We start from the raw sequence: 27,895 nt of genomic DNA, 5'->3' as shown, positions 1-27,895 counted from the left end.
TACGACTGGATTTGTCTGAAAGAAGAAAGTCATAGGATGCCTCGATGGTGAGTAAAACACAAACTAATTTTCATTTTTGGGTGAACTAACCCTTTAAGTTTAGAAACATTTTGAGTCTCCCCCCTCCCTTGCCTCACAGTGTATTGGTCCAAATGCCTGCTTTCTCTTTAATACAGATGATGCCAGTGTATTTTTCGATGAGTCCACTATGTTAGCAATAATAATTACCTGCTTGAGGGAAAGGGTTGCCAGGTTTTCATAACAAAATCCGCCCAATTGCTACACAAAACTAGCCCAAACAATCTGTGTTTCTAGGGGGTCCCCCAGAAAAAAAATCATGTTCCAGGGACTAAAATACATGTGGTAAAGTTTTGCAAGTGCGTTGATTCAGGAAATGTGCTACCCGCATGGAGTGTCCGTCAAAACACATTTGAGCCAGTAATCAATCCATGATCTTTATTTTACGTGTTGCAGCATTGGAACCATTTATAGAGTTGTATGGTTTAAAATCAGGAACACATCAACTCTACAGAAATCTCTCTCTTTGAGAGTAGGAAAGGGAAAGACTCCTTCAGTGGTACAAACACAAACCAAACAAAGGCAGCTAGTTATTCATTCAGTGCACCTGAGGAGGCTTAGCTCCACCCATTGCTATGTCATGTGACCCTATCAGAATTCTCAACAGCTGCCCCCAAATATGTAAACATACATCAATTCAATCATCTGAAAACTGATCAAGTACCACCAGAGGACTAACTGGACGCATATAGTGTTTTCCTTCAATGAGGACTTCCACAACACTTTTTCTGCCATCTGAACATGGCAAAATCTTTGTGACAGTTCCTACTGGCCAAAGTCCCCGAAAAAGGTGGAGGCCATGGTTCTGGCAGGGTTGTGAACAGAAGAAAGGATGTCAGCCATTTTAAAGGGATAGTTCACCCAAAAATCAAAATTATGTCATTAATGACTCACCCTCATGTCGTTCCAAACCCGTGAGACCTCCGTTCATCTTCGGAACACAGTATAAGATATTTTAGATTTAGTCCGAGAGCTTTCTGTCCCTCCATTGAGAATGTATGTACGGTATACTGTCCACGTCCAGAAAGGTAATAAAAACATCTTCAAAGTAGTCCATGTGACATCAGAGGGTCTGTTAGAAGTTTTTGAAGCATCGAAAATACATTTTGGTCCAAAAATATCAAAAACTACGACTTTATTCAGCATTGACTTCTCTCCCGGGTCTGTTATGAGCGCGTTCACAGCACATCCGGTTTGCGTTTTGGTCAGTAGATGTAACCGGATCTTCTTGAACCAGTTCACCAAATCGAACTGAATCGTTTGAAACGGTTCGCGTCAACAATAAGCATTAATCCACAAATGACTTAAGCTGTTAACTTTTTTATCATGGCTGACACTCCCTCTGAGTTCAAATAAACCAATATCCCGGAGTAATTCATTTACTCAAACAGTACACTGACTGAACCGAGCCAGATAACGGACGAAACATTGACTCGTTCTCGACTCAAGAACCGTTTCAGTCGGACGCGTCCGATTCGAGAACCGAGGAGCTGATGATACTGCGCATGCGTGAAGCAGACTGACACACAGCGCGTCTGAACTGAACTGGTTCTTTTGGTGATTGATTCTGAACTGATTCTGTGCTAATGTTATGAACGCGCGGGTAAACCGAAGGCTTAAATGAAGGGCAATCATCGCCAATGAAGTCATTATGTCGAGCGCAAAAGAACTGGTAAACCGTTTTCGGCAACCGGTTTATTGAATCAAACTGTCCGAAAGAACCGGTTCGCGGAGAAGAACAGAACTTCCCATCACTACCGGTGATCCGAAAACCGATGCAACCGGATCTTGACTCGAGAACGAGTCAATGTTTCGTTCGTTATCTGGCTCGGTTCAGTCAGTGTACTGTTTGAGTAAATGAATTACTCCGGGATATTTGTTTATTTGAACTCAGAGGGAGTGTCAGCCATGTTAAAAAAGTTAACAGCTTAAGTCATTTGTGGATTAATGCTTATTGTTGACGCGAACCGTTTCAAACGATTCAGTTCGATTTGGTGAACTGGTTCAAGAAGATCCGGTTACATCGACTGATTCGTTCGCGAACCGGATGTGCTGTGAACGCGCTCATAACAGACCCGGGAGAGAAGTCAATGCTGAATAAAGTCGTAGTTTTTGATATTTTTGGACCAAAATGTATTTTCGATGCTTCAAAAACTTCTAACGGACCCTCTGATGTCACATGGACTACTTTGAAGATGTTTTTATTACCTTTCTGGACGTGGACAGTATACCGTACATACATTCTCAATGGAGGGACAGAAAGCTCTCGGACTAAATCTAAAATATCTTATACTGTGTTCCGAAGATGAACGGAGGTCTCACGGGTTTGGAACGACATGAGGGTGAGTCATTAATGACATAATTTTGATTTTTGGGTGAACTATCCCTTTAATAGGTTTGGAACTGTGTGATGGTGATTAAACAACACTGCTGGTGTAAAGCAAGGATTCTGAGAAACTTGAGACTGGTGAAGAATTTTAGAGATTATTACAGGCAAATGTGAAGGCCGAAGCTCCAAAAAAACTAATACAAGGACTTCTCAGCAGCTTCTCTGCACCAGCCTGGACGGAGGCAATGTGCAAGGACTGAGGAGCATTAAATTTTGATGCATGTCTGGCTCAAAATAAGGGTGTAACATACCTTGCAACACCCCTGATCCCTACTAGGGATCGACCGATATGCATTTTTCAGGGCCGATGCCGATACCGATTATTACAGATCAAGGAGACCGATAACCGATATTTTGAACCGATATGTGTCTAGTGTAAAAATGAAAATTAATGTCAAAATTAAGAATAAAAAGGCCTCTGACAAAGACTCTCTTTAAATTATTTTAACACATCTTTAATTCTGAGAACTGTTCATAATAACAACATTAATATTAATAATAACAACAAACATAAAAAGTGCTGGGGGCATCCATCAGCAGCATTCTGTAAACTAAGTAAAACTTGCATCCATCAGCAGCATCCTATAAACAAAGTAAAACTTGAACAAATGAACAAATAATGGAAAATAAAAGTTTTATTTTTGTATTTTTTTTTTTTTTCTCTCTATATGTATATGTATGTGTGTGTGTGTGTGTGTGTGTGTGTTATATTTAGCATTTTATTTGCAACCCAGAATTCCATTAAAATCACACACAACCCATATTGTAATAGTGTTTTTTTTTATTTTTGATGTGTAAAATGTTTGTTTGACTGTTTATCACGGCGATACAAACTAGGAAGTATACAGGACAGCGTCATCCAGAAACGTGCAATGTGAGATTATTGACAATTTACGTTATTAGCATAGGGTTATTATTCACGATTTGTGAAATAAACAGAGGGGGGGGTGCTTTTGAAAAATTTTATGAAATGTTTTTAATACGACGGAAATTGTATTTAGTGTGATCTCAGTTTAATAAAAAAACATTGTAAGCCTACGTTAGACCTATTAATTGTAATGATTTAATGTCCACGGTTATTCAAACAACAAATTACATCGAGAAAGCGAGCAAAGAACACAACGGAGCTTTTTGAAACTCCGAATCAGTTAAACCATTGCGTCGCAAAATGATTCACTGTTTTGATGCGCTTCAATCGGATCGCGTATCGCGAATCATTTGATTCAGATCTGGACGTCAGAGCGGGTTTGCATGATGTTTTTTATCCCCACCGGGTAGGGCTGCACGATTAATCGCATGCATTTGTCATGCGTGTCTCATCAGTAAAGCCGGTTCCGTGATTAGCGGTAAATGTCTGTCACCTGTTTTTCAAACGGGAGCGGCAGTTAATACACAGAGCCGTAGTTCACTGACAAGCTACGCAATATTCTGTTCGTAATTGAGATTAATCGCATTCGATTATGAACACGATATTGCCTAGCTTGTCAGTGAACTACGGCTCTGTGTATGAAACTCCCGGTGCATTTGAAAACCCGGTGCCGGTGCAGGTGACGCATATTTACCGCTAATCACGGAACCGGCTTTACTGATCAAATGCATGCGATTAATCGTGCAGCCCTACCACCGGGGATAAAAGTTATTCAGCAGAGGCAGGGATGCATAGACCAGAGAGGGGGAAATCCCCCCCATCCCCCCCGGCAAATCGCACCCTGGTTATTAGTCAAATGAGAGAGTGCGACCGCGGAGATAACTAAATCAGGAATAGGGCTTGGGCGTCGTGACGTCATTACTTGGCGTGGCCGCCATGTTGATGGCCTTCTTTACTGCTACTCGGACTACTGCGCAGTGTTTAGACATACTCCCTCTCAGCCGTGTGTCTTAATTTGATTAATTAAAAATCTATTTCAACCATGGTAAACCATTGCTGTATTGTGGGGGGTGTAATAGCGCAACACATAATCGCCCTTTGAAAAAAAATGGATTAACTTTCCACTGCTTTCCTGCTTGGAGGCGCGACCACGGAGACCAAGTGAGGTATAATATCCGAATATTAATTTATATAGCTTAAGTAAACACTGAAAATAAGGGAAATTTCCTGGGTTACTCATCCAAAATATGGGAAAATTTCTACATTCATCTTTCTGTTGCTATCCCTCTGCTGACAGCAAAAATTCGTACTACAAAACTGCTGCATTATCTAAGCGAGATTGTGAAGCTATGTCTAACGTGACTTTGCTTACATTGGTGTGAAATCGTGCTCTCACAACAACCACGCTGTTATCTTAAAAAGGCCAATATCACGCTAAGGTTGCTTTCAAGTAACGTTAAGCAAAACTATGATTTAAAAATATCTGTTTTGCTGGAAGGGCAACTGTGTAGCAACAGGACAACAGCACAGAGACTGACAGGTCCGATGGAAGGGCTAACGGGATATTTTACAGGAAAATACTACAACGGGAAGACAGCGGGAAAAGAGCTCAAATACGTTAGAACCCTGAAAAAAAAACGGGAGGGTTGACAGCTACTAACTAAACTTTTGAAACACATAAGTTAGTGAAAAGTACATGTGAATGGTTGTTGGCACTAACGGTTAGTAAACTAGCAACTAGGCGGAGTGCAGTTTACCTTTGTCCGGATTACTGTATACTGTTTGCCGGCTTTATTATCTGCAGCTCCTGAACCCATCCCTTGGTGAACTGCACATGCGACTCCAAGTGACTTGTAGCTTCGGAACTGTTCTGAAGTGTAGGCGCTCACAAAACAAACAAGGTAGCCGAAGATATCTGTAATGCGAAAGTGCGGCAGCAACTCGTCGTCGGTGCTCCACTCTTTGTTGGGATTTTCATATTGATCCAAAAACCGTTAATAGTGCCGATTTTGTCCACATACCGATCCCTGGCATCCCTACTTAGCGTATCCCTGTAAATCCCACAACCTTTTCGCGATTTTAACATATTTTTTCTTTCTCCCAACTCTGTTTCTTCTCGTTCGACTTGCTGTATGTTTACATTCACGAAGCCATCAACATGGCCTCCACATCCCAGAATGCAACGCGGCGCCCAAGCCCTATAGGGAGCTCGCGTCGCGTCAGGGCGTCAGAGCTCGCGCTTGATGCCCTTTCAGCTCTTCAAAATTGCATAATGGTAATTCTGAATCTGTATGATAAATTATTTTGCAATCATGTTAGAATAAAGCAATATTTCTCCAAATATGCGCAATTTTTTTGAATAAGAGCCCTAACGGAACGGACGCTGTTCAGTGAAGCTATGTGAACAACACAAAAAAAAAACCGCAGCAGACGTGAGTGAATTCATTCGTGTTGATAATCTATTCACAATATAACGTTAAGTTGGCCGAATGGTGAGAGAAGTAGGTTTTAGTTTCACTATCTCAGCACTGATGTGATGATCTGTTAAAGCATATCACTGCTATGACGGACATTGACCGGGAATTCACAGTATAATAACTGAACGGGGCTTGTCATCATAAATCGATTATGTTTAGGTGTTTTGCAACTTCAGTGTAGTGATTTATTGCAACTTCAGGAACGTTTTTACTGCATTCTTACCTTCGAGAGATAACTTATTGATGTGTGATGATGATCACTGAAGCAGCTCCTGTGCTTTCGGTGTGAGAGCGGAACATTTTCCAGCCGCGCCAGCCGTATTGATTGGCCAGGCTCGTGACTCCCAACAAATCAGATGGACGATGGGCGGGGCTTAGTCTAGGCCACAGACTCAGAGCGGTGCGCTCTGACTGAGGTGGCTGGATCAGTGCCAGATCGCGCACTTCAAAATAAAATGGTTTTATCGGCAAATCAGTTTTGAAAATGGCCGATGCCGATAACAATAAAAATGCTTAATATCGGCGCCGATAATCGGCCCCGCCGATAATCGGTCGACCCCTAATCCCTACACATTCTGTTTATGCTCCAGACATTCAAGAGCCTCTTGGTCTTGTCTTAAGCAAAAGGCAGCCTTTGATGTCTGAGAATAGGGAATAATATCATCCTTCCACAATCTTTCAACATCTTTCTGTAACTGATCTTGGGTTGAAGCAGCAACAAAGTGGCACTGAAAGGTAGAATTAGTCTCTGGTATCAAGGAAGTAGGACCCTGCAGTGCCCATCCTAAATGAGTATGCAGTGTGGTTGGGCTTCCAGGAGGGCCCACAACAGAGCAGAGCAAATGGGGATAATCTGCTCCCACTAATAACAGAGGCTTGACCTGATGGAATTCTTCAAGAGGAATGCCTCTAAGATGCTGATAACATCATTGGAGAGTTCGGACAGGATAAGTCTGTTCAGGTAAGTCCAACATCTTAGCTGTAAATGCTGCTTGGATCTGATATTTGCTTTGCTTAGAAGATGGTGGAGAGATTGAAAAGGTAACACTTCTACCATTAATCTCCTCTGAACCGTGTCAAATTGTTCGCAACTTCAGGGACTCAGCTGCCCCATTTAAGACCAGCATTTGTAACATAGTTCTTTCTGAACCATCATCAAGAATGGCAAAGGTCTCCACACGTTCTCCATGATCCATTTTTCTCTTAGCCTCTACATCAAATTGTTGGTACATTATACACTGGCTCAAGTGATGGGCTTGATTACCACAAAAGGCACAGAAGGGTTTAAAATCTACTTGTTTGTTATACAAACTATTAGGCTGAATCATTCTTCCATGAAGGTTACAACTTTCATCTTGATTCATGCCCTGCAAAAAGGTGGCTGTAGAATGTAGAGATTTGGATGACCTCCCTTTTCTCACTGGAAACTTTGCTGCCCCTTTTGGTCAGATATTTGAACTACTAAACCTTGAAATTCTGCTTCCTCCTCCAGCCATATGGCAAAGGAAAATTTGGATTAACAGTTCAGTGCACCTGAGGAGCCTTAGCTCCACCCATGGCTAACTATGTCATGTGACCTTATCAGAATTCTCAATACATGTTATTGGGGTCGCTTCGAACCACAGACATGAAAAACAATCTGCGGAAACAGTGATTAAGTAGCCCAATTCCACAGGAAAACCGCGGACCTGGCAGCACTGTGACGGATAGTAAAGTATACAACAGACACAAGCGCTGTCACGGCACGCTGGGCCCAAGCATGACGCCTTGAAGTTGTCTAACAGAATGGGGGAACTATGACGTCACCTTGTAGGTGGATCGGCTGTTAGCATGACACTGGTTCCCTCGACAAAAAACCTATAGGATTTTCCCATAGGCTTTTGGATTATCGCAAAAAAATAAACTCTGTGTTCAACCATAGTTCATGAAACTTACACGTTTTGTCCATCAAGATAATCTTCACAAGATAATATAACTTTGATGAATTTTTAAGCCTAAATAAAAGTGCCAGAACTTAAAAGCTAAACTTAGGCTATAAAAGATATTCTTCACAAGGTTATATGCCTTCAGCGTCACTACTACCATGCTTCCGACAACTTTTTCAAACTTATTTTTAACATGCTCAGAGAAAAGGATTTACTCTGTATGAATTTTAATCCACGCTACATGAACCTTTTCATATAAACTGGAATAAATACTAAACTAGAGCCAAACTAAAACTGGAATGAGATATTAATAATAAATAGTATAGTGAATAAAAGAAATAATCATAACTAAAGGACACATGAAAGCACGTATTTCTGTACATTTCGAAGTCAATAAATCAATAAATCAATAAAAGTCAATAAATCAGATTAATATGAATATTTTAATTAAAAACTCTCACTATTCACTATTCAATAAAATTCTAGTGCATTTAATCTATTAAATAACAGCAGAGTGAGCAAGTTTTTGGATATGGTAAGATTAAACTTATTTTAGTGAATAAAGTACCACGTTTCAGCTTTGTTAGGGTGGGTAAGACACACAAAATGTTATTTTTTCCTTGCTGCTAGAAAATCCTCAATCTATATGCTCCGTAACAGGTTCATGTGGCCGTAAACATTTAAATTTAACGTGGCTTTAAGTACTATGCATCGTTAAAGTTTCACTTTATCCGTGACTAAGCCATTAAATGTGGTTACTTTATGGGATAATAGTAATGTGAGTTTTTCTTATGTTTACATTGTACGCATCAGATATGAATTTATATTACAAGCATCTTCCATCTAAAGACTTGTGTTGCATTTCAGGGCAAAAAAATAACAAAAATATCATTGACCAACAATATAAAATGCGGGAAACTATTAATTGGTTATTCTACAATTAACTGTATTAGAAATTATACTACGACTGAAAAATACTGTAAATTGACAAACTGTTCGGCATGATGACGTTTAATGTCTACGCCAGTGCCTGTAGTCCAGTTTAAAAAAACTTACGAGTGGGGTGTAACTGGTGTGTTTTATGTCGTAGAATAAAATGTGAATGTATCTTGAGCCTGTGTGAACCACAGACCTTATTTTAGGGATTTAACCAAAATCCCATGTAAAAAAAAGCATTGACTCTGGAATGATGGAACCGGAAGTGCTAAAATGCTAACTCGCATCCGGGTTTTTCCTTAAAAAGTGACATCATAGTTCCACCACTCTATTTGGCACGATCTCTGCTGCACTAATAGTTGTAAGCCATTCCTCTGTGTATACACACAGGTGCATCTCAATAAAGTAGAATGTCGTGGAAAAGTTCTTTTATTTCAGTAATTCAACTCAAACTGTGAAACTTGTGTATTAAATAAATTCAATGCACACAGACTGAAGTAGTTTAAGTCGTTAAGTCGTCTGTCTGCTGAGCCCTCGTGACAAGTCGACGGTTACAACAGCGCCTCTGCAGTGTGTGTGTGTTTAGTAACGTTGTGGATGCAGTACATGCACACTTGGGATTGTTTTTAAACAATTATCCCATTTATTTGTATTAGGAATGAAATGAACTTTAAAAGTTAGTATAAATTTTGTCCACCCCCACAATCAAATTCAAAACAAATTAGGGAACAACCCGCCCAACTTGGCAAAACCTCACAAAGTTCTTTGTTTTTAGTTCCTAACCCTACCAGTCTCCACCCCCTAGATGTGGATCCAACCACGTCCTCGAAGTCTTGTGTTCTGCAGTGAGGCGCTACCGGTTTATTTGTGCTTCAGAAAATGACGGAGGCTGAGCTGTACTCGGTGTATAAAGGTGTGTACCTGCCGACGCATTTACACCCTCCAGAGAGTCTGAAATACTGTGAGGAGTTCACCTTCCGTCCAGACGACATCCTGATCGTCACTTACCCCAAATCCGGTGAGTCTCGATAGGTTTATCCATTCAGTGATGCAGATTGTTGTAAAAGTTAGCAGATCGTAGCATAAACCTGTCATTTGTGTAGTTCGTTAACCTCGCAGCTGCTTACGTTACCATGGTAACCATAGTTCACGCCCAACAGTACCGCTGCTCCCTGTACGCGGAGTACGCAGAGTACGCAGTTTGCGTAGTGCACCAACTCCCAAGTTGCTCAAAAACAAAAACAAACAACAACAAAATTCGTCTTAACACGAATAACACCAAACAGTAGCGTTCTTGTAGCCATGGTAACCGCAAATTAACCACGGTTTTGTTACTTCAAATAATAATTTACAAAGATGTATTAAGATAATAATTTTTTTGTGGTTCTAGAAACAGACCTAAGCCAGCAATAGCCTTTAAAATGACTTTAAATGCATTATATAAAGACAATGAGGCAATAATGATTGGTTAATAACACTGTTAAAATATGCTACATAATGTAGGCTAATACAAAATAAACAATTTATGTACATGACATGTTATTATAAATGCCTGCAAAGGGAGCCAAGGGCCTGGCTGCTACACTCCATAGATATATACACTAGATGTCGCCTTGGGGTTCTAAGCATGCGTCAAAACCGCCGCCATCTTGGAACAGGGGTCTTGTCATAGGAAGTAGCCATAGATGTCGCCTTGGTTATGGCAGATCATTGGAATGAATGCGTCTATTCGCTTGTTAAGTCTGACGTCACATAGCACCGCTTCCGTGTCCAAACGCTCTATCAGATACCACAAGAAAACAACAAAAGGTGCTAATATACACTCACAATGTGATGTAATACTACAGAAAAAAATTATAATCCTAACCTTTAACTTCATATCGAAGTCCCAGATAGCCAGACAATGAAAATATAAATATAAATAAATAAATATAAAAATTATTTGTGTTTGGCATGCTGTGAGCACGTAGACTGTAGTGTACACCGTAAGTTTGAAAGCGTTTAGCTTAAATGATTAATATGAATAAACAGTGTTCATTAACGGCTGCTGAGGTAGTATTCTCAAGTGAAGCGAGTTGAGGCTTGGACCCGGAAACAGCGCTTCTTACGTCATCACTTAACAACCGGATAGAGCCGCCATCTTGGAACAGGGGAGCCCCTCCTCTTTAATGCATCAGCGTCAATGTAGGCAAAGGTCTAACAGAAATAAAATCAGTCATGAATGCGATTCAGATTATTTTATTTAATGCCATGTCAGCAATCAAAGCTATTTTCATGGCAAAAATTCAATTACAAAAACACAAATATCATATAAATACAATAAAAACGAAACAAATATAAACAGCAAGTCATATCATATCATTGTTTTTTTTTTATTAACATATGATAAAAAAAAAAACAAATCCAAAACCTTTTCAGGCATAATCTCATTAAATATGTCCTTAAGTGAGGTAACTTCATAAAAGAGCATTCTGCTTGTGTTAAGTCCAGGACAATCTAATAAAATACTTTTGACAGATAAGGGAATCTTACAAAAAATACATAAAGTTGGGTCTTCATCTTTAAGCAAAAAAGCATGGGTCAATTTTTAATTTCCTTATTAAGAGCTTCGGAATCTACAAACAAAACAAATCCATAAGTCCATAGTATTTAGTTTGTTTAAAGGTACTTAGAGGGGTGTGGGCAGGTTAGAGGGGATTGATGGGAATGTTTGTTAAGGTTTTTTTTGTTTTTTTTGTTCATTTCTGTTTTTCCCCGTCACGTCGTAGCTCATCAGATACAATCGGGGTAAACAGCCAGAACCAGTATGTTTGGATAAACTTGTTCAGGTGGACGTTTTAACTTAAGACTCATTTCCGTTAGCCAAGAATGCTGACTGAAGTTAGTGTAGCATGCTAGCTGGAAATAGACGGAAACTGAACTTGGCCACACAGCGCCAGTACAGAGACCAATACAACTGTCCACATTTCCAACATCTTACGATCATATTACATTGATATAAATACATTCTGTTCATTGCAGGTTTTCCTAACTGTCAAAAACTAATGGGTAACTAGCATGGATTAGCTGCGGTCATTGACCAAGGACTGAAACAAACCAACGTAACCAGAAATATAATTTCGTAATATTCAACATCATAAAACATATTCTCACTTGGGAAATGTAATCCCTTGCTCTCTGGTTTTTAGATTTCTTTCGTTTCAACATCCATACGCAGCACAAATATAGCAGCGCTGCCTAGCTACTTTCTATAGATATATACACTAGATGTCGCCTTGGGGTTCTAAGCATGCGTCAAAACCGCCGCCTTCTTGGAACAGGGGTCTTGTCATAGGAAGTAGCTAGGTAACGCTGCTATATTTGTGCTGCGTATGGATGTTCAAACGAAAGAAATCTAAAAACCAGACAGCAAGGGATTACATTTCACAAGTGAGAATGTGTTTTATGATATTGAATCAAACGAAATTATATTTCTGGTTACTAGTGTTGTTTTTGGCGGCCTGTTTTAATTTTAATCTTAGTCTAGTCTTTGTGTGAAGCTGTCATTTTAGTTTTTATTAGTTTTAGTCACGTTCATACTCTTTTTAGTCTAGTCTAGTTTTAGTCGACTGTGGCGAGTCAGCTGCCTCCTCCCTGATAAGCACCGGCACCCCCGTCCTAAATCGCCGCCCTTCACCAGGCTCCCGATAGTAGTGGGCGTGGGAGAGAGGAGGGGCGCTGGACGAGTCAGGGCTGGCGGCGTGTGATGGGGCACACCTGAAGGAAATGGAGCCTCATCACCGCCGCTGTTTAAAAGCCCAAACGCGCCTCTCCTCGGGAGACCGGTCTCTTCCCCGTGCATGCACACTGGTGTCCTCGTGGGTCCAGGAAGGGGGCGTTGAGGGACTCCCGCGCCACCAGAGACGTGAGCTGCCGGACCCGCGGTCCGGTCGAAAACCGCACCCGTCTACACGGCCGTCGGGCCAGGATGCCGGGCCGTCCATCCCCTGCAAGCGCCGCGGCCAGCGAGGAGGATGAAGCCGCTAGAAGAAGCCGCCGCCCCTCGCGCCCCGGATCGAAGAGGGGAGCGCGTGCGGCCGCCGGACTCCGCCCCTTACCTGGACCCTTCCTCCATGAACACTGCCAGACCCCCACGAACCCCGCAGCACGACGAGGACACCAGATTCCCTGTTTTGGACACTGTTCCCCTTTTGGACACTTTATTTCCCCTTGTTTTGGTTTTTCTGTTAAATAAAAACCTCTCCGAGGCCTGACGCCACGCCCACTGTGTCTGTCGTTGGCTCGTCCCGTCACACGACGAAAACTGATGACATTTTAGTCTAGTTTTAGTCGACGAAAACTGATGACATTTTAATCTAGTTTTAGTCAAGTTCATACTCTTTTTAGTCTAATCTAGTTTTAGTCGACGAAAACTGATGACATTTTAGTCTAGTTTTAGTCACGTTCATACTCTTTTTAGTCTAGTCTAGTTTTAGTCGACGAAAACTGATGACATTTTAGTCTAGTTTTAGTCACGTTCATACTCTTTTTAGTCTAGTCTAGTTTTAGTCAACGAAAACTGATGACATTTTAGTCTAGTTTTAGTCAACGAAAACTGATGACATTTTAGTCTAGTTTTAGTCACGTTCATACTATTTTTAGTCTAATCTAGTTTTAGTCAATGAAAACTGATGACATTTTAGTCTAGTTTTAGTCAACGAAAACTGATGACATTTTAGTCTAGTTTTATTCACGTTCATACTATTTTTAGTCTAGTCTAGTTTTAGTAGACGAAAACTAATGACATTTTAGTCTAGTTTTAGTCACGGTTATACTATTTTTAGTCTAGTCTAGTTTTAGTCGACGAAAACTGATGACATTTTAGTCTAGTTTTAGGCGACGAAAACTGATGACATTTTAGTCTAGTTTTAGTCAACGAAAACTGATGACTTTTTAGTCTAGTTTTAGTCACGTTCATACTATTTTTAGTCTAATCTAGTTTTAGTCGATGAAAACTGATGACATTTTAGTCTAGTTTTAGTCAACGTAAACTGATGACATTTTAGTCTAATTTTAGTCACGTTCATACTATTTTTAGTCTAGTCTAGTTTTAGTAGATGAAAACTGATGACATTTTAGTCTAGTTTTAGTCACGGTTATACTATTTTTAGTCTAGTCTAGTTTTAGTCGACGAAAACTGATGACATTTTAGTCTAGTTTTAGTCGACGAAAACTGATGACATTTTAGTTTAGTTTTAGTCACGTTCATACAAATTTTAGTCTAGTCTAGTTTTAGTAGACGAAAACTAATGACATTTTAGTCTAGTTTTAGTCGACAAAAACTGATGACATTTTAGTCTAGTTTTAGTCACATTCACACTATTTTTAGTCTAGTCTAGTTTTAGTCGACGAAAACTGATGACATTTTAGTCTAGTTTTAGTCAACGAAAACTGATGACATTTTAGTCTAGTTTTAGTCACGTTCATACTCTTTTTAGTCTAGTCTAGTTTTAGTCGACGAAAACTGATGACATTTTAGTCTAGTTTTAGTCACGTTCATACTATTTTTAGTCTAGTCTAGTTTTAGTCGACGAAAACTGATGACATTTTAGTCTAGTTTTAGTCACGTTCATACTATTTTTAGTCTAGTCTAGTTTTAGTCAACGAAAACTGATTACATTTTAGTCTAGTTTTAGTCACGTTCATACTATTTTTGTCTAGTCCAGTTTTAGTCGAAGAAAACTGATGACATTTTAGTCTAGTTTTAGTCGACGAAAACTGATGACATTTTAGTCTAGTTTTAGTCATGTTCATACTATTTTTAGTCTAGTCTAGTTTTAGTAGATGAAAACTGATGACATTTTAGTCCAGTTTTAGTCGAAGAAAACTGATGACATTTTAGTTTAGTTTTAGTCAATGAAAATAGTATTTTAGTCTCTTTTTAGTAATGCAATTCTATTTAACCTAATCAGTATAGTACAAGTACCTAGTATTATAGACGAAACCAAAATTTTATTTTAGCCAACCTATTTCAAACAAGGTTATCGTATTATATTATTGTTACCTTATAAACTCAAGAATACATCCATTCCAGACACGGAAGACTCTCTGAGTGTGAATTTACAACATTTATTTTACCAACCAAACATGTTAGAAGTACACACACATAAATTTAAATAAAATAAATAAAAACAATAAAAATAAAAATAATAACGACTAAACGAGACGAAATACCATTAAAACATTTCGTTTCGTCTCGTTTTGGTCAATGAAAATGAAGAGACATTTTAGCATAGTTTTTATTTTGTAAACCACATTTAGTTTTTATTCGTCAACGATATTGCATTATACATTTAATTATAGTCATCGTCACATGACCAGCAATTACGTTGCGTCTCGTCTCATTTTCGTCACATGATAAAGGTTCATTGATGACGATATTTAGTCATAATTTTCGTTGACGAAAGCAACACTACTGGTTACGTTGGTTTGTTTCAGTACTTGGTCAACGACCGCAGCTAATCCATGCTAGTTACCCATTAGTTTTTGACAGTTAGGAAAACCTACAATGAACAGAATGTATTTATATCAATGTAATATGATCGTAAGATGTTAGAAATGTGGACAGTTGTTTTGGTCTCTATTCAATAGTTTCTCTGACTGGCGCTGTGTGGCCGAGTTCAGTCAGCATTCTTGGCTAACGGAGATGAGTCTTAAGTTAAAACGTCCACCTGAACAAGTTTATCCAAACATACTGGTTCTGGCTGTTTACCCCGTGTACTAAAATGACGGCCAGTTTATTTAATGTTCATACAGTTCTAGTATATGTGTAATGGTTAATCGCTGTTGTTATTTAGTCAGGCGTCAGTCACACGCCTATTGTTAGGACCCAGAAGTCAAAAAAGGACCCGGACGCTGACGCAGTTTCAGGGCAGATATGATCGCTATTATTATTACTAGCGTGAGACGATTCTAACGGTGATGATAATGCCAGTTCTCTCCCGCAATATTGAGTTATCGCATGTGTGCGTGCATCAAAGAGTAAGTTTGTTTCTTCATTATACTGTGTTTATATTTGATTGTGCATTAGTCTTTCAAGACGTGTTTACCGCGTCTATCGAGCACATGTGTCTGTCAGCTAATCTCTAGCCAATCTTATCATACGATCGCTGTCAGACGCACTATCAGTGTTAATGTCATAGCAAATGCAGATATTATTCATTTGCATATTGATGTTTATCAGTGTGTATATTTACACTTTATTGTTGTTGTTGTTTCTCTTTCTAGAACCACACTTAATTAAATATTGTTTGAGTTTGCAATGGGTGGTCTATGAGTGGTGAGTGCATCTAGCTCCTCCTAAACGGACATCATCTAAGTTAATTGTTCTGATCGGACAAGTTTCAGTGGTTTCCACCGTTTATTAATTAGCACCTAAGAGCAGAACAATATTTTACATGGTCCTTCGAGCCGGATGCAGGCAACTTCTGAATTAATACAATGTCCATACATAGTGAGGAGATTAGTGATGCTACAGTTCGCTCTCGACGCCGAACGCAGATGCCAAAGTACCTTGATGACTATGAGGTGGATTATGTGCCAGAGCAGCCATCAGCACACAAACCCTCAGACCACTCCAACGTAGGAGAACAGCCAATAGGGGCTACAGGAGGTCCATTACCACTTCACAGCACCCTGGTTGCTGGCATTGATCACTTTCCTGCCTATGGGGGGAATGCACACTTCTCACCTGAAGCACTGGAGATGCGCCTCAAGGATCTGGAGAAAGAGAACCGTCAACTCAGACGCGACCTCAGTGAACACTCAGCAGCTCACACTTCAAGATCATTGTCTCCATCTCAACCATTTCATTCACTCAGACATTTGACGTGCAATATGGAGAATCGAATCTCTACCTCACTGTCACACCACAGAGTAACGTCAACAAGAGATCAAAGCGATCCACGTTATGAAGGAGAAAGGTCAGTGAAACACAGTAAGGATAAGTTGCACTCAGAACGTCAATGTGATAGAATAGATGAGATCATTCATGATCTTCAGAGGATGAAAAGCGGGTTCCAAGCAATCCAGATCAATTTCGCCATCGCCAGAGCGTGCAGTATCACCCCAGAGGGCGGAGCATGCAGATGAAAGCTATCACCACTCAAGACATCCATCCTCACACTATTACAGCCCTACCTCCAGGCAGCAGAGACCATTCGTGCCTTATCATTCTTCATTGCCAATCAGTCAAGAGAACACTTATCGTGGTCCAACCCCTACCATTCCTAACTTCACCAAAGAGGATCCACGTGAGTTCGCCAGGTTAAAGGTAGCTCTTGACAATCTCCTGCCTGCTGATGCCAAAGAGCACTTTAAGTTCCAAATATTGATGGACCACTTGAAGTTTGAAGAAGCATTGCTCATTGCTGACTCCTACAGTAACAGCAGGTACCCTTACACTCATACCATGCAGGCACTAACAGAACTCTATGGGCAACCGCATCAACTTGCACTTCAACGCATTGCTGTTATGATGGATGGGCCCAGCATAAGAAGTGGTGACACCAGAGCATTCAGGCTTTTTGCACTAAAGGTACGAGCCCTCGTTGGAATGTTGGATCAGTTAGGAAGTCCTGGACGTACAGAATTGGCTTGTGGATCGCATGTCTCCCGCCTCCTAGCTAAACTACCTCACGATCTCAGAGCAAACTTTAAGAGGTATGTCAATCCACTCAAGACACCTATCCCTACCTTGCTTGAATTTGCAGAATGGCTGGAGTATGAGGTGAGAGTGCAAGAGGATGGTACCCAGTTCGGTATTGACCCTGGTAGAGAGAGACAGAGCTTCCGCAAAGACCAGCAAAGAGTGCCTAAAGTAGCGCACAAATCTACTGCCATCTTCCATGGAAGAGAGCAAAGTCCAGTTTCCAAGGTTGAAGTGGTTCGCCGGAATACAGTTTCAGAGGTGAGATCACTAGAGAAACCAAAGAAATACTGCCCCTTCTGTAATACCACACAGCACTATCTCAATCAGTGTTCAAACTTCAAACTGCTGACCAAAGATCAGATTGTTACCTGGATCAGATCCAATCAGAGATGTTGGAAATGTGGGCGCGATCACCAAGCAGGTCAGTGTACTCTTAAGGCGAGATGCAAGAAGTGTCAGAGGAGACATCTAGAAATTCTGCATGAGGCCAACAATGAACTGAATGCTAATGCCACCAAAGAAATGGGAGAGATCACCCAGTCTACCAGCACCACGATAGAAAACTCTGTATGTTGATAGACCTACTGGCAGCAGTAGAGTGTTACTGAAATTGTGCAGAGTCCTCATACGCAACGGAGACTTTTTTCACTAGATACATACGCACTACTAGATGATGGTTCAGAGCGCACAATACTTCTCCATGAAGCAGCTCAGCTACTCAACCTCAATGGTAAAAAACCCGAAGACCTGTGTCTTCGCACAGTGCGCCAAGACATCCGCGTTATCCATGGCTTCACAGTATCATTCTCAGTGAGTCCAGCTACACAACCAGATCGCAACTTCACAATCAGAAGAGCCTTCACTGCAGAGGAGCTTGGATTAGCCCCTCATTCCTACCCAATTGAAATGCTCCAAAATAAATATCGCCATCTCAGAGGCCTACCTCTTCAGTCAATTGACCATGCAAGGCCATTACTGCTCATTGGGTCAGATTACCCACAACTGATCACCCCTGTTGAGCCAGTTCATTTGGGACCCCCCGGAGGTCCAGCAGCTGTGAAAACTAATTTGGGATGGACACTCCAAGGTCCATCAAAGTTCCTTGAACACATTCCACATACACAACAGTGCTTGTTTACATCTGTAAGCCTTGCACCTAATGATCTATACAGTCAAGTGGAGCGGTTGTGGCAGATGGATATCTTGCCCTACCAAAATGAACGACTTGTGACGAGGTCAAAGCAAGATGCAGAAGCTGTGCGCATTCTGGAGGAGAAAACTATGAGGGTTGAAGTTGAAGGTGTGCAAAGATACGCAACCCCCCTCCTCTGGAAAATCAGTCCTCCACCTCTAGGTGCTCCAAAGGAAGCGGTAATGCCTCATTTGAGAAGGACTGAAAATCAGCTGGCACAGAGCTTTGAGAAATCCCAAGCATACACATCTGAGATGAACAGGCTGCTAGAATCAGGCTATGTGAGAAAAATTCCCAAATCCACAGCTGTACAGACTTCAGGGTGGTATATTCCACATCACATGGTCCACCACAACGGAAAGAACAGGATAGTATTCAATTGTTTCTTCAACTTCCAAGGGCTGAACTTAAATGAATATCTTATTCCTGGGCCAACTCTGGGTGCTACCTTGCTGGGAGTACTTCTCCGTTTCAGAGAGCATGCAGTAGCCATTAGCAGTGACATAAAGGGGATGTTTCATCAGGTGCGTCTCCTACCAGAAGACCAAGCATTCTTGCGATTCCTGTGGTGAGACCTAAAACCAACCAACGCACCTGATGTCTACCAGTGGTCAGTGTTACCATTTGGCACCACGTGCAGCCCGTGCTGTGCAACCTTTGCTCTTCTGAAACATGTTGCTGATCACAGCCAACCAGACAGTGAGGTACGAGTATCAGTAGATCGTTGTTTCTATGTGGACAACTGGTTGCAGAGTGTCCCCTCTTTTGAGATTGCCAGACAATTAGTGGATGATATGCGACATCTGCTGGCCAAGGGTGGATTTGAACTGCGTCAATGGGCTAGTAACACTCCCCAACTGCTGCAACACCTGCCGCAGCAAATCAGGTCAGAGAACCATGAGCTTTGGTTTAGTTCAGACAGGGCCGACCCCCAGGAGCGCACACTAGGACTTAGGTGGCAGTGCAGATCTGACACCCTTGGTTATAAACATGGCCATGTCGTAAAAACTGAGCCCACTATGCGACACATATATAGCGTCCTTTCCAGTCAGTATGATCCCTTGGGATTCATCACCCCATTTACCACTAGAGCTAAGATCATAGTCCAGAGGCTTTGGGACAAAAAAAGAGAATGGGATGACCCTGAACTGCCCACTGACCTCAGAAATGCATGGCTCACATGGGAAGATGAGCTTCCACAACTTTCCTGTGTCACACTTCCCAGATGCTACACTACAAATGTAGATCCATTGATAAGCTCAAGAACTGTGCACACATTCTGTGATGCCTCAGAGCGAGCGTATGGAGCTGTAGCCTATCTCCGCACTGAAGATAGCAAAGGACAGATAGAGGTGTCATTCTTGGCAGCTAGATCACGAGTAGCTCCAAAGAAGCAGCAAACAATTCCCCGACTCGAGCTATGTGCTGCTTTAACTGGAGCACAATTGGCAGCAGTTTCTGCAAAGAGAGCTCACACTAGACATCAGCAGTTTCAGATACTGGACTGATGTTCTACAACCGTGCTCAACTGGTTTCAATCGGACTCATGCCATTTTAAAGTGTTTGTAGGAACTAGAGTTGCAGAGATTCAAGATCTAACTGATTCACATTTATGGTCCTACGTGCCCTCACAAGACAACCCTGCTGACGATATTACTTGTGGCATGTCACTGGCTCAGCTAGCCGAACCTACCCGCTGGAAGAATGGCCCAGAATTTTTGCAGAAACCTCCATCGTCTTGGCCCAAAATGCCCAACCTAGTGCCAGCCGACACCTCAAAGGAACTGCGTAAACCAGTATCCTTCCATCTTCTAATATCTCAGAATGACCAGCATTCAGTCAATGCATCTCAACCAGACAACTTTCAAGAACTTGTAGTTTCAACAGCCAGATTATTTCATGGGGTGGCCAGTCCCACAGACACTGTCACTGCTGACACATATTAGAAAGCCGAGCTCAAAATTATTCAACAGTCTCAAATGGAGAGTTTTCCTGATGAATATGCTCAGCTTCAAGCAGGGAAAAGCCATCTCCTCAAACAGTCGTTTTAAAGACATTAGCTGCCGAATTTGATTCTGACACGCAACTGATTAGAGTGGGTGGACGACTCGGAAGATGTCATCTACTAAGTCCTGACATTCTTCACCCAATTGTCCTAGACCAAGTCCATCCTGTGACTAAACTACTAATTAAGCAGTACGATGCACAACTCTCACACCCTGGTACTGAAAGAGTCTTTGCTGAAATCAGAAGACGCTTCTGGATCTTGAGAGGCCGTCAAGCAGTAAGATCAATTCAGCATCACTGTACTGAGTGTCAAAGGTGGCGTGGCAAGCCCCAAATACCTAAAATGGCTGACTTACCTCCTTCCAGTTTAAGACTCTTCCAACCAGCCTTTTACTCTACAGGGATGGACTGCTTTGGCCCATTTACCATCAAAATTGGGCGCCGGAACGAGAAACGCTGGGGTATCATTTATAAATGTTTGACCACAAGGGCAGTGTACATCGACCTTCTCTCTCAAGCTGACACAGACTCCTTCCTCATGTCTCTACGTCGATTCATCGCCCGTAGGGGAAAACCTCATGAGTTGTGCTCTGATCAGGGTACCAATTTCAAGGGTGGAGATCATGAGCTTAAGGAGGCCTTCAACAATATTCACCCTCAGTTACAAAGAGAACTTGCCAAGCAACAGATTGACTTCCATTACAATCCACCAAACTCCCCACATTTCGGAGGATCCTGGGAAAGAGAAATCAGATCTCTTAAAGCTGCACTGTACACCACCATTGGTGTGCAAACTGTCACGGAGGAAGTGCTCAGGACTGTCCTTGTTGAAATCGAAGGAATTCTAAATTCAAAGCCATTGGGATACGTATCCTCAGATGTAGCGGATCCTGATCCAATAACCCCTAATTCTCTCTTAATGGGCCGACGAGGCTCTGCCTTGCCACAGGTAATTTACCCTGCATCTGAACTGCTCAGCCGCAAGCGCTGGAGACACAGCCAGATATTGGCAGACCAGTTCTGGAGCAGTTATCTGCGTAACTACCTGCCCGGACTCCAGTCTCGCCAGAAATGGCAACAAGAGAAAGACAACTTGACAGTAGGGACAGTGGTTATGATTGCTGATCCACAATTCCCCAGGGCACTCTGGCCTGTTGGAACTGTGAAATCTGTCCAGGTCGGAGCTGATAATAAAGTAAGAGCTGCAGAAATCCAGATCAAAGACAGAACCTACATCAGACCTGTTGTCAGATTAATTAAGCTCCCTTCACTTCCTGAATGACTGTGAGTACTGGCCCAAGATACAAATCTGCAAGCACATTTTGGGGGCGGCTGTACTAAAATGACGGCCAGTTATTTAATGTTCATACAGTTCTAGTATATGTGTAATGGTTAATCGCTGTTGTTATTTAGTCAGGCGTCAGTCACACGCCTATTGTTAGGACCCAGAAGTCAAAAAAAGGACCCGTTATTTTGTGTTTTTTTGGAAAACAGTGGTATATACATAAACGCACAAACACTAATTGTACTAAAATGTGATGATAATGCCAGTTTCTCCCCGCAATATTGAGTTATCGCATGTGTGCGTACATCAAAGAGTAAGTTTGTTTCTTCATTATACTGTGTTTATATTTGATTGTGCATTAGTCTTTCAAGACGTGTTTACCGCGTCTGTCGAGCACATGTGTCTGTCAGCTAATCTCTAGCCAATCTTATCATACGATCGCTGTTAGACGCACTATCAGTGTTAATGTCATAGCAAATGCAGATATTATTCATTTGCATATTGATGTTTATCAGTGTGTATATTTACACTTTATTGTTGTTGTTGTTTCTCTTTCTAGAACCACACTTAATTAAATATTGTTTGAGTTTGCAATGGGTGTGCTATGAGTGGTGAGTGCATCTAGCTCCTCCTAAACGGACATCATCTAAGTTAATTGTTCTGATCGGACAAGTTTCAGTGGTTTCCACCGTTTATTAATTAGCACCTAAGAGCAGAACAATATTTTTACACCCCGACTGTATCTGATGAGCTACGACGTGACGGGAAAAAACAGAAACTTTTTACAACAACAATTTTTGCCATGAAAATAGCTTTGATTGCTGACATGGCATTAAATAAAATAATCTGAATCGCATTGTGATTTTATTTCCGTTGGACCTTTGCCTACATATTGACGCTGATGCATTAAAGAGGAGGGGCTCCCCTGTTCCAAGATGGCGACTCTATTGACGCATTCGTTCCAATGATCTGCTGTAGCCAAGACGACATCTAGTGTATATATCTATGGCTACACTCAAACAGTATAAAGTATCCGCTATGGTATGCGTGACGTAAAAATCGTCATCGGAGAGTGTCAGAGCTATATATATATATATATATATATATATATATATATATATATATATATATATATATATATATATATATATATATATATATATATATATATATATATAAATATAATATATATATAAGCTTTATATTAGTTTGAATCCACTGCAGTTTGGGAAAAACTGGAGTGAAGTAACGTTTAATGCATTTCATGATGTTGACTTCAAAAATATCAATGTGGTGCATTTAACAGTAAGTTTAAAACAAGTTTGGTAAAACTTAATCTTAAGTAATCTAAAAAGTAGTCAGAATAGATTACCTAAAATAAATAACCTACATTACTAACTGCAATTTTCATCATGTAATCTGTGATCAGTAACAGACCACAGTTTGTAAGTAATCTACCCAGCAGGCCATCACTGTAAAGTAAAAGTCTTAGTTTCTACTACAATATTGTATGTTTAACTAAAGGTGTTACTTACAGTTTCATTGTAATTATTTGTGAAATTAACTGTTTTCTAACATGCAACTTAGAAATGGCTGAAATGAGCACTTAATGCTTTACGAGTGTACTATAATTACCATGGAAGCTGACTCAATAACTGAAAGTTACTCTAACAAAACCATTGCTTGCAGAAAATGCAGTTGATTTTTACGTTTAAGCTAAAATGAATGCAGAAAAACAATCTTTATACTCCAGAATGCTTTATAGTTGGTAGGCAGATTACTGAGTATTTTTTTTGTTCTTCTAACCCTTGTTTCATGGCAAAACCAGCTTTGGAGTGGAATGTTTGTAATGTAGAAACGTGGCTATGCATGTTAGTAAAGCAATAAGCCCCGAGCAGCCGTGGTTTACAGTGAATTTATACCAGCATAGGGGCGTTGTTCATGCACGACATGAAGCGGAGTGACTAAAACCCCTTTAGCTGTTATAAATTCACTGTAAACCACAGCTTCACAGGGCTTATTGCTTTTATAAAACAGTCATTGCATATACGTAGTTTCACAGAATAAAACCGAGCAAATAAAATGTAATGTTATTAATAAAAACAGTAGCAGCGTCCCAAATGACGCACTATGCACTCATACACTATGTATTTATGCACTATGTACTCAACCATGTAGTGTATGAATTATATAAGGTTATTTTGTCATTCATAATCAGGGTCTGATAGCCCCTCCCCCTTCGTTACGTAATTACAGCTGCGACAGTTGAGTGCATGAAGTGTCCAACATTCCACACTTCGTTTTTTCGGTTATTTAAGTGCATCGTCCGGGTGTTTAAAGTGCACTTTTTTTCCTTTTTGGAATTTTCAGTGTGAACGCACTATTTATACTACAAAACGTTATAGAATAGCGCATAAGTACGCGATTGATTTGAGACGCACCTAGTATTCTTCCACCAAACAATGTAGTTCCTCAGAAACCGGTTCCAACAAAGTGGTTGCAGAGTAACACACAAACGTAAACAAAGGTGTGTGTTTGTAGAGTAATTTACAACAGCTTCGAACGCGGCTCAACCAATCAGAATCAAGGACCGGAGCTGTCCATTTAATAAAACCTGTTTAAATGAGTTCAGAGTATTATTAACTGGGATCATTTCATCTTGTGGGTCAGTGTCATATGAGAGTCAAAAACAACTTTAGACTTAAATATGCATGTGCCAGGTTCTCAAATATGTACTGTCTGTTGGTTTGGAAACAGTTTTCAGCCACTGTTTTTGAATGACAGTAATGTGAGCTGCGCTTTGCTCCACACACAGGCACAACATGGATGCAGGAGGTGGTTTCCTCTGATCGTGAGCGAGGGTGATTTGACTCTCCGGTGCTGACGGTGCCAAACTGGGACCGAGTGCCATGGCTGGAGGAACACCGGGCGATCCTGCTCAATCTGGAGCAGAGACCTTCTCCACGCGTCTTTTTGCAACTCACTTCCATCACCACATGATGAACGAGTCTTACTTCAAAATAAAGCCCAGGGTAAATGCATCTCAATTTGATGAACGAATGATGAGTGCGCTGTTTAATGAAATGCATTCAGATTATTGTGCGCTTCACTCTGTGCTTCAGGTTCTTTATGTCATGCGTAACCCGAAAGACGTGTTCACATCCTCATATCACTACTATGGAATGGCTTCATACCTGGTGAAGCCAGGAACCCAAGACGAGTTCATGGAGAAGTTCCTCGATGGAAACGGTATGGATTTTCAGCTTTATTTTACATTTTATTAGAGCAAACGTAAGTACAAAAGTGAGGCGTGCAATGCATGCCGTGCAACATGATCTGTTCTCATGCATAGTTGTTACCAATCCAGATTTCAGTTAAAATATGCAACTTTTTGCGAGATATGTCTGCCAAGGAATGATTTGATCGTTTAAGCATGACGTCTTTTATCCACAGTCATGTTCGGTTCCTGGTTTGATCATGTGAAAAGCTGGATTAAATGCTGAAGAAAAGGAATCCATACTGTACATTTTCTACGAGGAGATGATCGCTGTAAGCAGGACTGAACATGCATGCTTTATTTGACCTACATCTGCAACAGAGTTCATAGGTTTCTATAACCTTGCAGTAACAGTGAATAATGTAGTTGGACTTGCTCATGAACGAAACAGCTGAAGTTGAAGTTTCCCCTGTAATGTATAAGAAAATATGCATAAAGTTTTTTTCCCCCCTTTAATTAATTTTAGTAACACTTTACTTAAAGCCTTTATGTATTATGCATATAAGGGTTATTAAAGGGTATAATGCATTAGAACTATTCATGATGTGCGTTGTAATACATTATAGCTTGTTGTAAATAATTATAACTGAATTTAAAATGCGTGGTGTAATAATGAATTGATAAGTGTTATAATGCATGAACTGTGGTTGCAATTATTCATGAGATTGTACAAAGCATTATAAGGTGCATAACAAGGCATAATTAATGCATTAAAACTACTTTTATAATGCATAATACATAAAGGCTTTAAGTGTTACCATTTTTTCCCCCGCATTATTTATTAGTGCACTTAGGCATGAAATAATGTGTCTTTGTACTTTCAAAGATATTAAATCTCAATGAAGATTTATTACTTCTACATTGCAAAATATAATTTGTTATGAATTATTAACACTTATTATTTCTGTTCATCCACAAAACCAAAGCTTATAGTTTTGAGATACAACATTTGTCTTTTACCTTGAGGAAAAATCTTTTTTTTTTTTGTTTTTTTTTCAGCATTTTTGATGTTGAGCTATTGTAGTAAAATATTGAAATCATAACATGTGATATACGAATCTTTGCCAGGATCTGAAAGGATCTGTGGAGAAAATTGCCAAGTTTCTTGGTAAATCTCTGAGTCAAGACGTGATGGAGAAGATCGCTGACCACTGCGTCTTCAAGAACATGAAACAAAACAAAATGTCCAACTTCTTTCTGGTTTTAGAGGATTTCTCTGGTTCCAGGAGATTTGATTTACTAGGGGAAGTTTGAATTGATGATGTAATGTTACAGTTAATGTAAACCGAAGCTTCCATGCCTTGCACCATAATAGTACTATAAAAGTAGTCTGTATTGCATGTGTGAACTGATTCACAAATCTGACCCTGGAGCACAAAAGCAGTCTTGAGTCTCTGGGGTTTATTTGTAGCAATAGCCAAAAATACACTGTATGGGTCAGAATTATAGATTTTTCTTTTATGCCAAAAATCATTAGGATATTAAGTAAAGATCATGTTCCATGAAGATATTTTGTAAATTTCCTACTGTAAATATATTAAAACTTAATTTTTGATTAGTAATATGCATTGTTAAGAATTAATTTGGACAAGTTTAAAGATGATTTTCTCAATATTTAGATTTTTTTACACCCTCAGATTCCAGATTTTCAAATAGTTGTATCTCAGACAAATATTGTCCTCCTAACAAACCATTCATCAATGGAAAGATTATTTATTCAGCTTTCATATGCTTTATAAATCTCAATTTTGAAAAATTGACACTTATGACTGGTTTTGTGTTCCAGGGTCACAAATGTCGTATGGACTACTTTTATAATATAGACCAAAATTGAATTCGGTCAACTTGAACCAACAAAGTTCAAGTTGGGGAAGTCGTGGCCTAATGGTTAGAGAGTCGGACTCCCAATCGAAGGGTTGTGAGTTCGAGTCTCGGGCCGGCAGGAATTGTGGGTGGGGGGAGTGAATGTACAGCGCTCTCTCCACCCTCAATACCACGACTTAGGTGCCCTTGAGCAAGGCACTGAACCCCAACTGCTCCCCCGGGCGCCGCAGCATAAATGGCTGCCCACTGCTCCGGGTGTGTGTTCACAGTGTGTGTGTGTTCACTGCTCTGTGTGTGTGCACTTCGGATGGGTTAAATGCAGAGCACAAATTCTGAGTATGGGTCACCATACTTGGCTGAATGTCACGTCACTTTCACTTTCACTTTCAACTTTCACAGCATTGTTTACACTTTTGTTTCAATTGAATATCAGTGTATAATATCATGTATCCATATATGCCAGATTCACTCAAGGTTACCGGTCTTGTTTTGCTCTGTCAGGAATTGCTGGTGACTGGAAGAATCTGTTCACTGAAGCCCAAGAGCAGCGATTTAATGCTGTATACAAACACGAGATGAAAGATGTGACATTCAAGTTTATATGGGACTGAAAAAATAAACATACTTGCATTTAATAAGCACATTAACCCTGTTATCACAGACAGGTCTATAACAGAACATTTGACCTGTTCTTTGTGTGTGATATTTACATGTTATTATCTATCTATCTATCTATCTCACTGTTTTTATAACAAAATAATGTTGAAAAACTTTTTATGCACTATAAGTAGCCTACCACTGTAATACAGAGTGATTACTACCTTATATAGCACAGATCAGTTTGATTATATTAATATATCATTTAAGTTATTAATTTTTAATTTTTAAAATAAAGTTTTTGTTGCATGCATTTGTATTTGTAAGTCTAATAAATGCATAGTTTATACA

General features: G+C 40.3%; 1 long non-coding RNA gene and 1 pseudogene across 1 annotated transcript; both read left to right on the top strand.

The window, feature by feature from the left end:
- The first annotated feature begins 23 nt into the window (after positions 1-23).
- LOC109099840 lies at positions 24-27,893 on the top strand (annotated as a pseudogene).
- Positions 15,650-15,974, top strand: LOC122139115. Its single transcript, XR_006155990.1, has 2 exons — positions 15,650-15,693; positions 15,940-15,974. It is a non-coding gene; the product is annotated as an uncharacterized LOC122139115 (long non-coding RNA).
- Positions 27,894-27,895: the final 2 nt, after the last annotated feature.

Source organism: Cyprinus carpio, chromosome B12, assembly GCF_018340385.1.
Source record: "Cyprinus carpio isolate SPL01 chromosome B12, ASM1834038v1, whole genome shotgun sequence".
In the NCBI taxonomy this organism is placed as follows: domain Eukaryota; kingdom Metazoa; phylum Chordata; class Actinopteri; order Cypriniformes; family Cyprinidae; genus Cyprinus; species Cyprinus carpio.
This window is presented reverse-complemented; position numbering and strand designations above follow the sequence as displayed.